Source organism: Suricata suricatta, chromosome 1 (genome assembly GCF_006229205.1).
Source record: "Suricata suricatta isolate VVHF042 chromosome 1, meerkat_22Aug2017_6uvM2_HiC, whole genome shotgun sequence".
Classification (NCBI taxonomy): domain Eukaryota; kingdom Metazoa; phylum Chordata; class Mammalia; order Carnivora; family Herpestidae; genus Suricata; species Suricata suricatta.
The window spans coordinates 148,256,249-148,272,420 of record NC_043700.1 but is presented as its reverse complement, the minus strand read 5'-3'; the positions used below and the strand labels follow the sequence as shown (position 1 = coordinate 148,272,420).

Sequence of the window (16,172 nt, the reverse complement as noted above, 5' to 3'; positions counted from 1 at the left end):
GCCAGGGAGCGCGCCTCCCCAGAGCAGCCGCTTCTCACAGCCACAGATGCCTCTGATTCCCCACCGAGATGGCTTAGGGCTGGAGGCTGTTCCTTCTCTTGCGCCCCGATGCCCAGCAGTTATCTATGGAGTGGGTTTCTGTCTCCAAGGGCAGCCAAGCGTTCGTTCTATACCTCTTCCCCAGAGACAGTTCTATGAGCGTGTCCGACTCTGTGTCTTCCCTTTGTCTCTTGGGCGCCTCGCACTTGCACCACGTTGGGCTGGGGATCTTACCTCCCCTGCCCATCCTGGGCTGGCCCGTCCTCGGATCTCCCCCATTCGCCCCCACTCACTCAGATATCCTTGAGGTTCTATTCCTTCTGGAGTTCGTATTTTCTCCTTCCGCTCGCGCAGATGAGCGTAATATCCTTCTCAGTTCAATAAATGGTGCGGACGGAGTTTACAGAGCTCCCTTCCTCTCCGCCATCTTGGCCTGCATGGCATTTTTCTATCCTAATAATTATCACACTTTAAGTTATTGATTTAACACTCTCTTAAATGGGACTGTGAGTCTATTTTTTCAATATTATATTTCCATGAGCTACCAGACTATCTGGTCTATAATAAGCATAGGGAACAATTGAAATAGTAGTATAGAATGTGTACTATATCTTTTCTTAAAATAAATGGATAACTTTAAGAAAATATCACATTTTAATTATATTGTTCTAGAATTCTCTGACCACGAGTCTTAAATGAAAAACAGAGTATGAGATGTTACATACACTACCTCATTCAATTCTCAGAATAAATTATGAAAATAACACTATTATTTCCTTTTTTTAAATTACTATTATTATTACTATTATTTTCACAAACAAGGAAACAGCTTCAGAGAGGTACTGCATTCTCATAAGTTATAGTTGGTTAGTGACTGGGCAGGATTTGAAGTAAATGAAATTTTACGAGGTAGTTCAACAGCTTGTTATTTTACAATTCCTAAATTTTACTGAATGTAAAAGAAGAAATACCTTCCAAGGAAAATCATTCATCAACTGACATTTTCACAATTGGATTTTTTCCAGACATCCATTTTTCCTAGGAGATATGATATACTGTTAGAGATAAATTTGGAATTTTAGTCATGCATATGTGATGCTTCACCACATTTTTAAGCTTTAACAAAAATATCCAATCAGATGATGACATTCAAATGTACTTTTAGAAGTGCCAAGGTTAGACTGCAAGTTTGACCTTGAATAATCTTTATTCCTAGCACATATTCAAACTATTGTGTGAGATCTACTTTTCAATATTCAAATGTATAAAAATAACAAATACTAATTTATCCTTCACTGTGCATCACATACTTTTCTGGGCAATTAACATACATAATTAAAATAAATCTTGATAATTTCTACATATGCGATACTGTTGGTTTCTTTGATTTTAGAGGAGAAACTAAGGCCCAGAGAAACAATTTAACTTGCTCAACACTATGGTAATTATTGCTTGCAAAAATTTCATAAATTTGTATATTTGAAAGGACTTGTTGAACTCTACAAAGCATTGTCACAGCAAGGCTTTTATTTAAAAGTACAGAATGAGAAAAAAAGGTATGTAGGCAAGCATTGAGAATATAAGAGCCCGGGCAAAATCTCACCGGGTTCCTTATGCACACCTGGACAGGCTTTGTCTCTGAATTAAAGCACCAAGATCTATGTTCTGAATTCTTGTTCCAGAATAGCTCACGGCACAAGTTTCCGTGGCATCTTTTTATGCCCTTCTGATCAGCTGGTCATACCAGGCAGATTAACTGCTTAGGTCAGGTGAAACCTATCAGTAAACAAACCAGCATTGTGTGCCACCAAGGGAATTTTAGACTTTAAATAACACATCATAAATCCCACTGCCCTTATATTAGTCAATAGTCAAAGTCAGATATGTGAACATCCCCAGAGGTAAGGCTAGAACTTTCTAGGTCAGCAGTAAATGAACTCTATCCCACATCACGGTGGAACCTAGATTTTAACCCTGCTATTCTGAATCCAGAGACCATGCTCTTAAAACCATTTTGTTGATGGAACAGAAAAATGTGCCCTGACATGACCTATTCAGGATGAAAAATCAAGTCTCTGAGTGGTAAATTGATGTACTAATATTAATAATATGTTAATTAATCATAATTTTACTAACCGACATTTACAACAATATCACGAATTAGATGATTTTATATGTATTCCCATTTTACTGACAAAGGAACTGTAAAACGGACTTACAGAGGGTATATAATACTATGCAGCTATTTTGGAAGTGCCATACATCCACCCGCACATGATCCATGCGTCTAGCCATCAGACTACTGCACTGGTGACATGTTTAAAACCTGGAGCTAGATTGTTTGGATTGTAGCCCTGTCTCAGGCTCTAACTAGCTGTGTTTTAGACCACACTTCTTTACCATCTTGTGCAACAGTATCCCTATTTCTGAGTAGAAATAAACTAAGCAGATAACTGTCTCAGAGAGTGATAAATGGATGGAGTTGCTATTTATTATGTAAGATTTAAGGTGAAACCTAATAGAAATAAGGAAAGAGTAATGCAGACACCTGTGAAAGAATGTTAATGGCAGAAAGCAGAAGTTGTAGTCACTGAGGCAGATGTATGTTTGTTGCGTGAGGTACAGCAAAGGAGGGCAGTGTAACTAGTACAGTGTGAGAGATTAAAATTTAAAAAAAAAGAAAAAAGAGATGGGGCACCGAGGTGGCTCAGTTAGTTAAGAAACTCTTGCGTTTGGCTCAGGTCATAATCTTGTAGTTCCTGAATTAGAGCCCACATCATGCTCTGTGCTGACAGCTTGGAACCTGGAGTCTGGAGCCTGCTTCAGATTCTGTGTCTCCCTCTCTCTGTGCCCCTATCCCACTTGTGCTCTCTCTCAAAAATAAACAAACATTTAAAAATTTAAAAAAAAAGTAGTAGAAGTCTAGGTCATTAAGCTGTAGAGGGAAGGGGAGGGCAGATCATGTTGTTTTTATACGACAAGAACTTCAGGCTTTATTAAGAGTGAGATGGGAAGCTTCTAGAGTATTTAAGGAAGACAAATAGTAAAATCTGAGTTATGTTTAACAATATTCTGTTAGCTCCTGTGTGGAAAGCAAATTGTGTGTGCGAAAAGTGGTAAGGTAGGGAGGCCACTACTGAAAGCTGATTGATTGCTCAGCCAAGGGCAGTGGACTGATGTCAGAGTAAGTGGTCTAAAAAGGAGTATATTGGAAGGGTCAAACCAGGACTTAACCTGCCCTGCTTAACTTCAAATGCCATAAGTCTATGACCAGACATGAGACAAATTTCTTTATATTGTAACTCCCAGGATTAAGACATATCTCTGTCTCTCCAGCAGAGAAAGGACCCTATGCTAATTCCTTTCCCATTATGCCCTAAGCTAATATTCCCTTCCAGGGTCCTAACTCATCCTGCACCTTTTTTTCTAGGAGAGCTCACTTCTATTCTCCCAATTATCCTCTATATACAGATGCAAATCTAAAATTCCCTCCTAAAACCTTTCTAATGCTCCCTGAAACTGTTTACAATTTCCTACTAAATAAAACTCATTGTTCATGCTTCAGGCCTAGCAAACTCAAAACTAAACCCAATGTCCAACTATCTCCTCCTGAATAAGTCTGCTTATTATCCAACATACAAAACTAAATTTGTTTCATCGATTCTGGTTACTATCTCAGTGAACTTGAATTTCTTGAAAATGGATGCCAAAGCACATTGACAACTAAAGATAAGAAGTTTTCAACTTAGACATGATTTTTTAACAATCAGTAATGAATGGCTGGCTGGGTTAGAAAATGAAAAAGCATAATATAGTTTATCTCTCCCATCTCCTTCACAGTTAAATCAAAGTTCAGTTAAATTATTAAGTAAAAGTTCCTTTAAGCAAAGTGAAAATACATTGAAGGTTAGAGGGTATATCAGCAGATGATTTTTATTCTAAATTTTTAGTAAAACGCCACATACCATATTACAGCAGAGGGTGGGATTTTTTTTTAATTCATAATCAGTCATGTATTTAATTAGAGCAGTATTTATTTGTTTGAAAGACAGTAAGTTCTTTGGATAAGGATGAATCTTAAAATCTTTCTCTTGGAAGGTACACTTAAGAATATCTCACTGTGGGGAGCCTGTGTGGCTCAGTCAGTTGGGCATCCAACTTCAGCCTGTCATGATCTCACGGTTGGTAGGTTCAACTCCTGCATTGGGCTTTGTGTTGACAGCTTGGCCTGGAGCCTAGTTCCAATTCTGCGTCTCCCTCTCTCTCTGCCCCTCCCCTGCTCATGATCTGTCTCTCTCTGTCTCTCAAATAAATGTTAAAACATATTTTAAAAAAAGAATATCTCACTTAATATAGAAATCATCCATAAAGCAATCCTTGACAGTCTTCCAGACTCTGCATGAGCATGTTCAACAATGTAGTAAACACGAACCCTTAAGGTAGATAATATACTTTTAAAAACGCTAATCATTAGGCCACTTTTTCTTTTTTATTAAAGGAGTTATGGAAACACCGAGCAGAGAAATAGAATAAAATCCATACTACTTAGCATGCTGTTCAAACATTTTTACAAACTAAATTCAAATAGCTGCTCTACCTGCTTCATTGTTTATCTTTTAAATGAGCCTTACATACCTTCTCAGGCATAACTACCATAAATATATCTCTAAGCCAACTTCTTTCTACTTGAATATGGACAAGTTTTTATCCTCAGTCTCTGTATCTGTTAAAAAAAAACACTGTTACTAACAAAGCCCATTCCAGAATTGTGTGGAAAGGATTAAATGAATATTCTCCAAGTTTCTAGAACACCATCTAGTATGTATAACTAATTTATGCTACATCTTATTGCTGGTATTGCTATTTTCTTATTCATATTATGATTTCTCCACATTTTCTTACTGCCTACATCTAATTATAATCCATTCTTTTGACTATTTTTAGCCATCTATTTCTTTTGACTGGGTCATTTTTGGCAATTTTTATATTGATTTGATATTCGGCATATTCCAGACTGTGACTCCTGGTTTTCACCCCCCCTTGGCGTCACGTGCAGAGAAAGCACTTGTGAACTGGACAGGCCGGACTGCCCTTCATTGAGCCATGAATTGACTGTCAAAGTGAGAGCAGAAGAAAACTCCTAGAGCAATTGCTGCAGGCCCATATTGCAAAATCTGAGGTCAAGTTTCTAACCACAGATTTTTTTCACTTCTAAAGTTCACATCAACTATTAATCCTTATCATAGAGTGCAAACTATAGTTCTAATCTCTGACCTCTGTCTTATTGGGTTGTCATCATGACTCCTGCTTGGTAAATTTTGTGTGTCCTCCAAGACTGCCTGTTTTGTCTGTTAATGTGACTAACAATAAAGACTTACATTTTCAGGGCATTCAAAGAAATACTTATCATTAATGTCTAGCAACTGAATCACTGCTTCTTTTCTTGCTTTTGTTGTCCATTCTGCAAGGAGTATGTGGGCCTCATAGTAGTAAGAATCACCAAAAATTTTGCAACAACTTTTGTCCCCAAAGGGCCAGTGTTTTAGTGATCTTCAAATTTACTGATATTTTCATTGCTTTCTCCAGTATAGGCCCAGTAAAGGTAATTGAATATTCTGGATTTATACTGTTATGACTGTTTTGGTATTTAGTCATAGCTGTGAATCTCTTTTGCAAATGCTCTACATGGCCTCTTAAGAGGGAACTCAACACAACTTCCTGTGCAGATCAGTGTTTTAGATACCCTTTTACATTTTATTCAAAGTAACTTTTGAGCAAATTTTAAGAAAACGTTTTAGCTTTCCATTACTCTTTAATTATTTTTCTTTGGACTTATTTGTAATTAATGTCAAACATAACTGTAATTCTATTCTTACCTGCTTTTCACAACTAAATCTATAAATGGCCCCTATTAACACCTCAATCCTATTTCACTCATTGAGTTAGCTGTGGATTACAGGGTTATATCTGGATATGACTTTTAAAGAAATAACCTACGTATAACTTAAAAACAATTGTGCCCTTAAAGTCTAGGATATTGATTTGCAAACAATCTATGAAAAAAGGACAAGAGTTTCTCAACCAATCTGTCATGGATTGATTCTTCTGTAAAACACACACACACACACACACACACACACACACACACACGCCAAATGAAGAGCTAGAACATGAAATTTGAAAAAGTATATACTCAAATTATAAAACAAAATTTTTACCATTAAAATTATAGTTTAATAAATATAAAAATGTATAAAAAGGTGCATTAAAATATAGGCAATACAGAAAATGTTATTATACTTGCAATTATTTGAGCTCCTGCAATATAAACAAAGGCCCTGAGTGGAAAGAAATTATCCATAGTAAAGGCATATCTGCACCTTTGAATGAACAGTATGCAGTGGATATTTAAAGCTGTAAGTGGTAAGTTTACTTCTTAGTTGTTATTTTTTGTTAATGTTTATTTATTTATTTTGTGCACACACAGGGGAAGGGCAGATAAAGAGAGAGATAACCCCAAGCAGTTTCTATGCTGTCAACACAGAGCCCAATGTGAGGCTTGAACTCATGAACCATGAGATCATGACTTAAGCCAAAATCAAGAGTCAAATGTTTAGCTGACTGAGTCACCCAGGCATTCCCTTAGTTGTTAATTTAGGTTATAGTGATGACAACCACACAGCCACAGATAATCTATAGATAGTTTCTACATTTTATTTTATCGTCATATATGGGTGAAACAAATCTAACAGAGCATATTGATAACAGAAGGAAAAACTCTAGAGCTATTTAAGCTAGTTTAGGATTATCTTTTTATTATTTATTTGTTTATGTATCTAATTTATTTTTGAGAAGGGGGAGGTGGGAGGTAGAGAGAGAGGGAGAGAAAATTCTAAGCAAGCTCTGCACTGTCAGAGCAGAGGCTGATGTGGAGCTTGAACTCACAAACCATGAGATTATGACATGAGCCAAAATCATGAATTGGATGCTTAACTGACTGGAACACCCAGGTGCCCCCAAGATATTCTTTTTAAACTTTTACTAAAAATATAGCAAAAATTGTGATGATATATTTTCAAAATTTATCTTCATTTTTTTCACTAAAAGGCAGTCACAACAATTTGTCTTGTAAATTATACCTAAGTTAAATAATTTGATAAAAAATGAGTTATGGATTCCATGCTATTTTATCTATTTTTTCTTCCGGATTCAGAAAATTGTGCTATTTTTAAAATTAACTTTCCTCCATTCTCTAAAACTATCTATTTTTTGCTTGTGTTATATAACAATTTAATTATGGGAGTGGTATCCTAAATATTTGGAGGTTTGATCACATTAAATGAGAGAGACTTATTCAATGGCCTTATTCCTGGAGACCACCCTAGAACTCTACTACAAGTATTATTATGTTTTTGTAAAACAAATGCCCCAATACCAATTTGGCAAGTAACATATATTTATAAAGACTCTTTAAAAATATGTTATTTCATATAAGAATTAGCAAATTTCTTTTGGCAATAATGATAAAATAGACAAAATTTTTAAAAATCATGCCTTAACCTAAGTATGGCCCCCAAAATGCTAATGATCCAAACACAGGCTAGATGTTTCTAATTGAGTGGGATTGATTTAATGGAGGGTGCTAATATTTGTCTTCAACCACAAGTTTAGCTAAAATACCAGCTATAACACACCTTTTATTTTAATGTAAGTAATTCCATGTTTTTCTGATCCACATTGGCATGAGCATTTTGTCTATTACTTTCCAAATGGTAAAAATACCACCCTAACAATTGTATACCTTAAAAAGAAATGTAATCTGTCCTTAAAGAAATCTGTAAAAATGCATTTGGACAATCACCTAGTAGTATTATAATAGTTTCACATTATAATAATTTCTTAGGAAGATTTCACACTCTACAATGAACTTCTCCTTTTTCAATCATTTATTAGCTTCTCTGTATTCATACATTGAATCTTGTCCCTGGGAATGAACTTTAATTCTCACCATCTGTGCTTTGGCCAGGAATGTCCATATTCCTTCGATGCATAAATACATCCCGAATATTTCTCATTCTGTTAGTAAGAGCTGTGAAGCACAGAAAATAATGTTTCAAAGAGGAACCGTGAGGGATCATTTATTGCTCCAGCACTTTGAAAAATCTATGAAATTCCTTTATGGCTTCTTCACTATATTTTCAATGGACCAATTAGTTTGAGTGGCTACAAACACTGAATTTTCATGACCACATTAGCCTTTGAAGCCAAAATTATTGAATGCATTATTCTCTATGTGAAATACAGTGGGATGTGGTGAGTTGGCGATTAAAAATCGTAAGTTGCCTCCAACTGGAAAACTAGTCGAGAGTTAATTTCCTAACAGCCTATCTGGTCACACTTTAAAACCCACGTAGTTTGCATAATTCAGTAGTTTGTTCCAAGGATATATTTTACAAGTCTTGAGAGCTGTAACTGGCTTTTTTAATATTTACTAAAGCTCTTGCAATGACCAGTAACATCTCAAATACAAAAGTAGTCCCCTGAAAAACCTCGGCTGTAATTTCTAAAGGTAATAAGACATTCTCATGCCTATTGTATTCAAGCACACGTTATAATTACTTCAGAATTACTGAGGGTACAGCACTGGCACCAACTGAAGTAATTTCTTACTGTTTGACAGAGTAAATGCATGATGAAAAAAATTTTCAAATCATCTAGCTTTATTTCTCCTTATTGGACCTTATCTGTTTTGAGTTTTTAAATTCTAAGTAGTTGATAAAACACAGAACTTCTGACCCTAGACAATATGTTGTCAAACAGTCTCTGTAAATAAAAAAAATAGATATTTTAGGCTTTGGGTAGTACAATCTCTGTGACAACTACAGGAATCTGCCTTTGTAGCATGAAAACAGCGGTAGACAATGCTTAAATTAATGGGTATGGCTGTCTTCCTATAAAACTTTATTTACAAAAGAAGTGGCTGATGAGATTTGGCCCTCAAGATCTACTTTGTCAATGCTTGCTCAAAACAATAGAAAAGACCCATGCCTTTCATTTCCTCAAGACCACTTTCCTGGTTGAAGGAGGCAGTCATATGAAAAAATAAATATATTGTGCTCTATGAAAATACATTTTATTCAAGCTGCCCAGCAGTTATACATGGAATGAGAGTTTCTCTCTCTGAGCGCAGTTAAACGTTCTTTATCTCTTCCCCAGAGACAGTACTATGAGTGTGTTCAGTCACTCTGTCTCTTCCCTTTGTGTCTCAGACTCCACACGCTTGCCCCCTGTTGGGCTGGGGCTCCCACCTCCCCTGCCCGTCTCGGGCTGGCCCGTTTTCCAATCTCCCCAGTTCGCACTCACTCACCCAGGTATCTTTGAGGTTGTCTTCTTTCTGGAGTCCATATTTTTTTCTTCCACTCTTGCAGATGAGAGTAATGTCCTTCTCAGTTCGATAGATGGGGCAGACGAAGTTCACAGAGCTCCCTTCCTCTCCACCAGCTTGGCTCCTCATAGCAGCACTGTCAACAATAGTCAAAACATGGAAAGAGCCTAAATGTCCATCATCTGATGAATGGATCAAGAAGATGTGGTATATATATACAATGGAGTACTACATGACAATGAGAAAGAATGAAATATGGCCATTTGTAGCAAATTGGATGGACCTCGAGGGTGTCATGTTAAGCGAAATTAAGTCAGGTAGAGAAGGACAGATACCATATGTTTGCACTCATAGGTCTTAACAGGAGAACAGGAGAAACCTAATGGAGGACCAGGGGGAGGGAAAGAGAGTTGGGGAGAGAGAGGGATGCAAACCTTGAGAGACTATTGAATACTGAAAACGAACTGAGGGTTGAAGGAGGAGGGGGGAAAAGAGGTGGTGGTGATGGAGGAGGGCACTTGTGGGGAAGAGCACTGGGTGTTGTATGGAAACCAATTTGACAATAAATTACTTAAATAAATAAAAAATAAACAGCCTTATATGTACTAGCATTAAAAAAAAAAGAGACTGACTTAGTTCCTTTAAGAAAAAAAAGAAAAGAAAATACATTTTATATTTGTTGTAGCAGTCCTACTTCATTAAGCAGCCTTTTGATGCTTAATTTTATGTATCAAATTGGTTAGGCCTTGGTGCCTGGATATTTTATCAAACATTGGTCTGAATGCTGCTCTAAAGATACTTTTTGGATGAGATAAGTGTTTCAATCAGTAGAATTTGAGTAAAGCAGATTATCCTCCATAAAGCAGGTGGGCTTCTTCCAGTCAGTTATTTAACAGTATGTTCAAATATGATGACTTAATAAGTACAATTGTAGAAGTTAAATTCATATATATCTCTACAAGCAACATGACTTTTCACTTAATTCTTCTGAAATAATCCTGCCTATTTATTTGTTCACAATTGCAAGTGAGGTGATAGATGTTAATTGGTTGGTTTCATTGAAACACAAGTGTATGGAGAATATATTGTTACCATTATAATTTTTGTATAGAAAATCAGCTGAATTAATTCTAATGAGTATTTAAGTTTTCATCCAATTCATGGAATTAGTTAGTAAGCCCTTGGAACATGAAGCATCTGGTAAACATGAAATATCTGAAATTATTGGAATTGTTAATATAAATTTAACTGGAAAGTTCAAAGTTCAAAACAAATTGTTGGTGCAATGGAACACATATACAAATTTTGCTATAGCACATCATCTTAGTAAAGACATTGCTTAGTAAACTGTGGAGTAGAAATGTGTTATTCTTTATTGTGCACAAGTAATAAAAATTGCATCTAAGTAAGTTATAATATTAAAGAAGTAAACATCAAACAATTTTTAATACTTATTTATCTTAAGAAAAAAAGAGAGTACATGTGTTCACAAAGAGGGGAGGGACAGAGAGAGAATTCCTAGTAGGCTCTACACTGTCAGCACAGTGCCTGTTATGGGGCTAGATCGCACAAAGTGTGAGATCATGACCTGAAACAAAATCAAGAGTCAGATGCTCAATCACCTAAGCTACCCAGGTGCCCCCCAAATGTCAATATTTAAAAATATTTTATGTATACAATGTACTTGTTATATAAAATGTCGAGATAAAAATTCTTAATGCTAGAATATGTTTTCTCTCTGCTAACCTATCAGTTAGATTTTGGAGATGTTTGCACCTTTGAAGAACTACTTTGTAAATTACCCTAACTCTGCTACAATGGCATTATTATTATTATTATTATTATTATTATTATGGGAGTGCTCTAAATTTTGTTTGCAATCTGTTTAAAATCAGTTGAAATTTATTTGTCAACATAAAGAATGGAGGCAAAAATCTTCAAGATTTTTGTTAAGTAAAATGTTAAGTAAAGCTCCCAAACTAAAAAGACATTTGGTTTCTTCATTATTTTGTAGGAATAAATAAATTAAATAGTAAGAGCTCAAATAGGACAATATTGAAATTCAGTCATTTACTCAGCCTTAAGAGAAAACATATTTTAATAGTTTTTTCATTTTAATTAAATTATATTTCAATATTAGAATAAATTGAGAAAGATAGATATTGCAATATCTAAACTTGACAAAATTCAAAAGAACTATAGAGATGACTTGATTTATGTGACTTACCTTTTCTGGCAAAAACATTTTCATGATTAATTAATTCATTTTCATTAGTCCCCTTTATATAATTAATAGAGCCCATCTCTCCAGTGTAGCACAGGGTGGAAAGGGGGTAAGGATGCGTACTCCTTTTAGAAGGTTATGCAAAAGTGAACAAGGTTATTAACTATGCTTCATCTGGGATTCTTAAAAGTTTAGATTAATAAATTGTGAAGTACAGAGGAAAGAAATACCTATCTTCCAAAGTCTAGGACAAGATTTCATACAAATCCTATTTAGCATCTAAATAATTTTACATGTGTATGTATTTCATTAAAATTTTTATTCATGTGCCCACTATAAACTATTACTTATATAATAATTCAAACATTATTTTCAATCTTAGGGTAGATGTGAAATTTCAGAGAGAAGTCAGCATATGCCATGTTCAGACTACCCATACCCCTGTGCTCATGCTCACAGGGGTAAATCACAAGTATTCTTTAATAAATTCTTTACTAAAATAAGGGGTAGGGGATAGCCTGGAAAGCAAAATGATGTCCCTAAAAAACAGCTATTCTCATGGTCCCATACAGCAAGCTTGCTTTCTACTTAATGATCTTTCAAGCACTTAAGAAACTGATAAAATCCACATTTCTGTAAGATGAATAATCATGTTCAGACATAGACTACAGAAGTTTTATATATTCTATGCAGCAAGAAGAAAGTGTTATATAAATGCATGGAATTAGAAAGGAATAAATATAGTAATAATAATAACGACAGTAAGTTTTATCAACAAAATATTAAGATTAGTGAGGAATTTGCAATCTTTGAGACTGTTTACCAGATTGTCAGTAACACCGATACATTAAAAGGTCTGTGGCTTTATTACGTGCCAGTGACACCAACTGGAAATCATTTATTGAGAATTATTAGTTCAAAAAGAATTATTTTTAAGGTTTTTATCCTTTAATCTTTTTATTATTTTGTTGAAATGTATCTATTTATAATTATATGGATAGTATAAATGTTAAAGATGAAATAAAAAGTCCTTGATTGCCAAATATAATGTTTTTAGAAGCCCTTTGATAATAGATTACAATTCCATTCTTTGTATTTTTACCATCTCGGTCTTTTATCTAACCTACAGTAAATTAAGCTAACTATTGCTTCAACAAATGAGATAAGTTGGGCCAAGTTACACTGCATATAGAAGCAATTGCTATCTCATAATAATATGTGGGCTGAATTATCTTTTTTCTCATTGTTGATATGGTAACTGAATCCTTTGATTCTTCAAATTTATTAGCTGCCAATTTTTTAAATATTAAATGATAAGAAAAAATACCTATTTAACTATATACATCAGAACTCTGATTAAGAGAAGTATAATTCTATATCTATTCAGAATTACAACCTGGAATGAAAACTGCAAGTTATTTATTATTTTATTTCAATATAGAAACATTGAATTAAGTAAAATGTAATACAGATGTTTCCTTTCCTCTTTGTTTTGCTTCTGTTCCTAGTGGTGTTTATAATCTGGGAATTTGGAACACTTCTCTACCCTTTTTCTATCCCAAACTCCAGCCACATATCCTGGAAGGAATCCAGGATATACTGAAAAAAACCTCTAACAATAGGAAATAAAAACTTACCCAGTCCTCTCCTATCAAATGGAAATAACGGAAACAAAGAATTAAGTCATCTGAGAGTTTACAATTACACTCATTTCTTTAAAGGAACATTTCATAGTGTTCCTTCTAAGAAGACACAATTGCATTTGATAATTTCCTTCTTACTTGGTCAATAATAACAATTTAAGAACCTGAAAAATTAAACTCAAGTACTGGAAAATACCAACAACAACAACAAAACCCTCCTAGAACATATAAACTGCTGAAAAATTTCCCTCATTATTTTAATTATTTTTTAATGTTTATTTATTTTTGAGACAGAGAGAAAGAGTGAACAGGGGAAGAGAAGGGGGTCAGAGGATCTGAAGTGGGCTCTGTGCTAACAGCAGAGAGCCCAGTGTAGGGCTTGACCTCAGGAACCATGAGATCATGATCTGAGCTGAAGTCAGATGCTAAACCTACTAAACAACTCAGGGGCCCCTCCCTTATTATTTTTTAAAGATAAAAGTTATCATTCTTATATAACCTGTGATAATATAAAATGGCCTGTTGCACAGAAGGAGAACTGGCCTAAATACCATTCTCAAGCTTATTATTTTTCAAATTCATAGTTCAGAGAAGCCTGTGAAAAACAGTTTAAAAAAATAGCCTACAGAGGCAGAAGACTTTATTATCTGACATGGGTTAAAAGCTTAACATATTAGCAACATGATTTGGGCTAGGGGGTTAACATCTCCAGACACCTGTGGGTACGTACAAGTATACCACTCAAGTATACTCTGAACTACCCACTGTGGTAGGCATCTTATATATTTTTTCTCAAATAAGTCTCATCACAAATTTATGAATTAAGTATAGCATTCCTTATTTATAGATAGACTATTTTACTCATAATCAAAGACTACATCGGTAGCAAAGGCAACATTTGAAATTAATTGGTCTAGCACCATAGTCCATTAATATATATTTGTTACATTGCATCACTCCATTAAAAATAATCTGTTTATAAATAAAATTATTCTTGGATTATGTTCAAGAAATTTTAACAGTTACTATTCATTATTCCACGAAGAAATATAGGGATCAAAAATTTGGCAATGGAAGTTTTCCAGCATCTACCTACTGACTCCCACACAGTGTCCTTCCCACCAACAATTTCTCTAATGTAACCCTTTAATGGCAGATTATATGCCTTGAGAACATTTTACATAATGGGTGCAGGAAAGTTGCATTATCCTTCTTTATAAGAATTATGGAGTTTACTAAATAGAGGTAATTAGCTCTAGGCTAATCTTTAGAATTGGTCTATTTCTACTTCAAGACACTTTAAAGAGAGGGAAGCACAAATTCAGGTCTCAAATTATTTGAAAGAAAGCAAAAAGAGAGTGCAGGCTGCCTTCTGATCCTGTTACATGAAATATTAGAAATTACTTTTCAAAAGAAGTCCAAAGCAAATATGGCAAGAAGCTGACATCCAGGTTAGCTGAATGCACAAGCTGGATATTCTCTATGGTTAAAATTCAAAGTCTAATTAATAAATTAGTGATTTATAGTATCCTTATAGTTAACAAACTCCCTTTCCCCATTCTCTTCTCCCCGCTTTTAAGTTGACTAATTAGATCTATATACTTTCTATCTAAGAAACCTAACAAGGCATTCAATAAATTTTAGCTCCTTTCGCACCACACAATTTAGGATTAAATAACATACACATGTTTTACTACTTATGTAATCTTTTTGCAAAAAAGTATCACTACAAATACATTATTGTATACTTGACTACTTATCTATACCAAGTTAGAGTTCAAATTTTCTTACTGATGTTATCTTATTTACTCACATGTTCACATCTTTATTTAGTCATTCATTATGTAGGCACTGGGACACCTACAAAGAACAAGACAAAGCTCTAGAACTAGAGAGACCAGTCTATCTGATGAGGCTGGCAGGCAAATAGACAATCACAACACTGGAAAAGAAGCAAGCCCTGTTCTGTGGCATCACAGAGAAAGTAACTGACAAGAAAGACAGACTATGTAGCCCATTACTTGGGATTTAGTCCTTAATTATAGTTTATGTTAGATTAACACATTTACTTATACATTTCTCAATCATTTATCTTTTCTGACATAACAATTCATTTAACTGGCAATTTGAGGTTATTTCAGATATAATAAAACAATTCTGGATCTAGCTTGAAAAGCTGTCTTTCAGCTTTGTGGGAAGTGAACTAGTGGTAGATGCCTATAATAGCTTACTAACCAAATTCTGTTAAGAAGCCAAAGTGCAGGAAGTATTATAATGATAAAAATTTCATATTTTCCTTATGCAGTGTTCAGAAACCTAAAGGATGTCTATCTACATAATAAATACACTGGAAGTCTGAAGATGGACAGTAGAACCAAATGTTTACCGAGCAAGTCACTGTATTAGAAAAAACAAATGAACAAACAGTGTCATGAATAAAGACCTTGATGTTGATGTGTTTTCTCCAACAGAATGCTACCTCTTTTATTTTATTGCAAATGTCTATAAAACATACTAAAAAAAAAAGAGATTTCAAGAGGTTTCTATCTTGTGTAATTCCTGCAAAAGTCAGTTGCAAATCCTGTCAGAAAATCTGTTTATTCTTAGGGATCATTAGATAGACATTATATGACTTTCAACATTGGATATTGGAAGAAAACCTGAAAATATGCATAAAGTTTTAAAATTTAATGTTTTCCAAAAATTTTGAATCTTTGTGATCCATTAGTTGGTAGCCTTAAAACCTGATGCAAAATTATATTGTTTCCATTTTATAAAAGAAATATATATAGATATATGTATCTATATACACCTCCCTATTTTGGGGGAAAAGACATTTTATGTGGCACTAATTTTAATTTATATGGAAACCCAGAAACTT

At 34.5% G+C, this 16,172-nt stretch overlaps 1 long non-coding RNA gene across 1 annotated transcript in view; it reads left to right on the top strand.

Annotated features, from left to right (window-relative positions):
• The window catches only part of LOC115285447, a 57,802-nt gene extending 42,041 nt beyond the window's left edge, over positions 1-15,761 (top strand). Inside the window, exon 2 of the long non-coding RNA XR_003905530.1 lies at positions 15,597-15,761. This is a non-coding gene — a long non-coding RNA (uncharacterized LOC115285447). The remainder of the gene's footprint in view (positions 1-15,596) is intronic.
• The last annotated feature ends 411 nt before the right edge of the window (positions 15,762-16,172 follow it).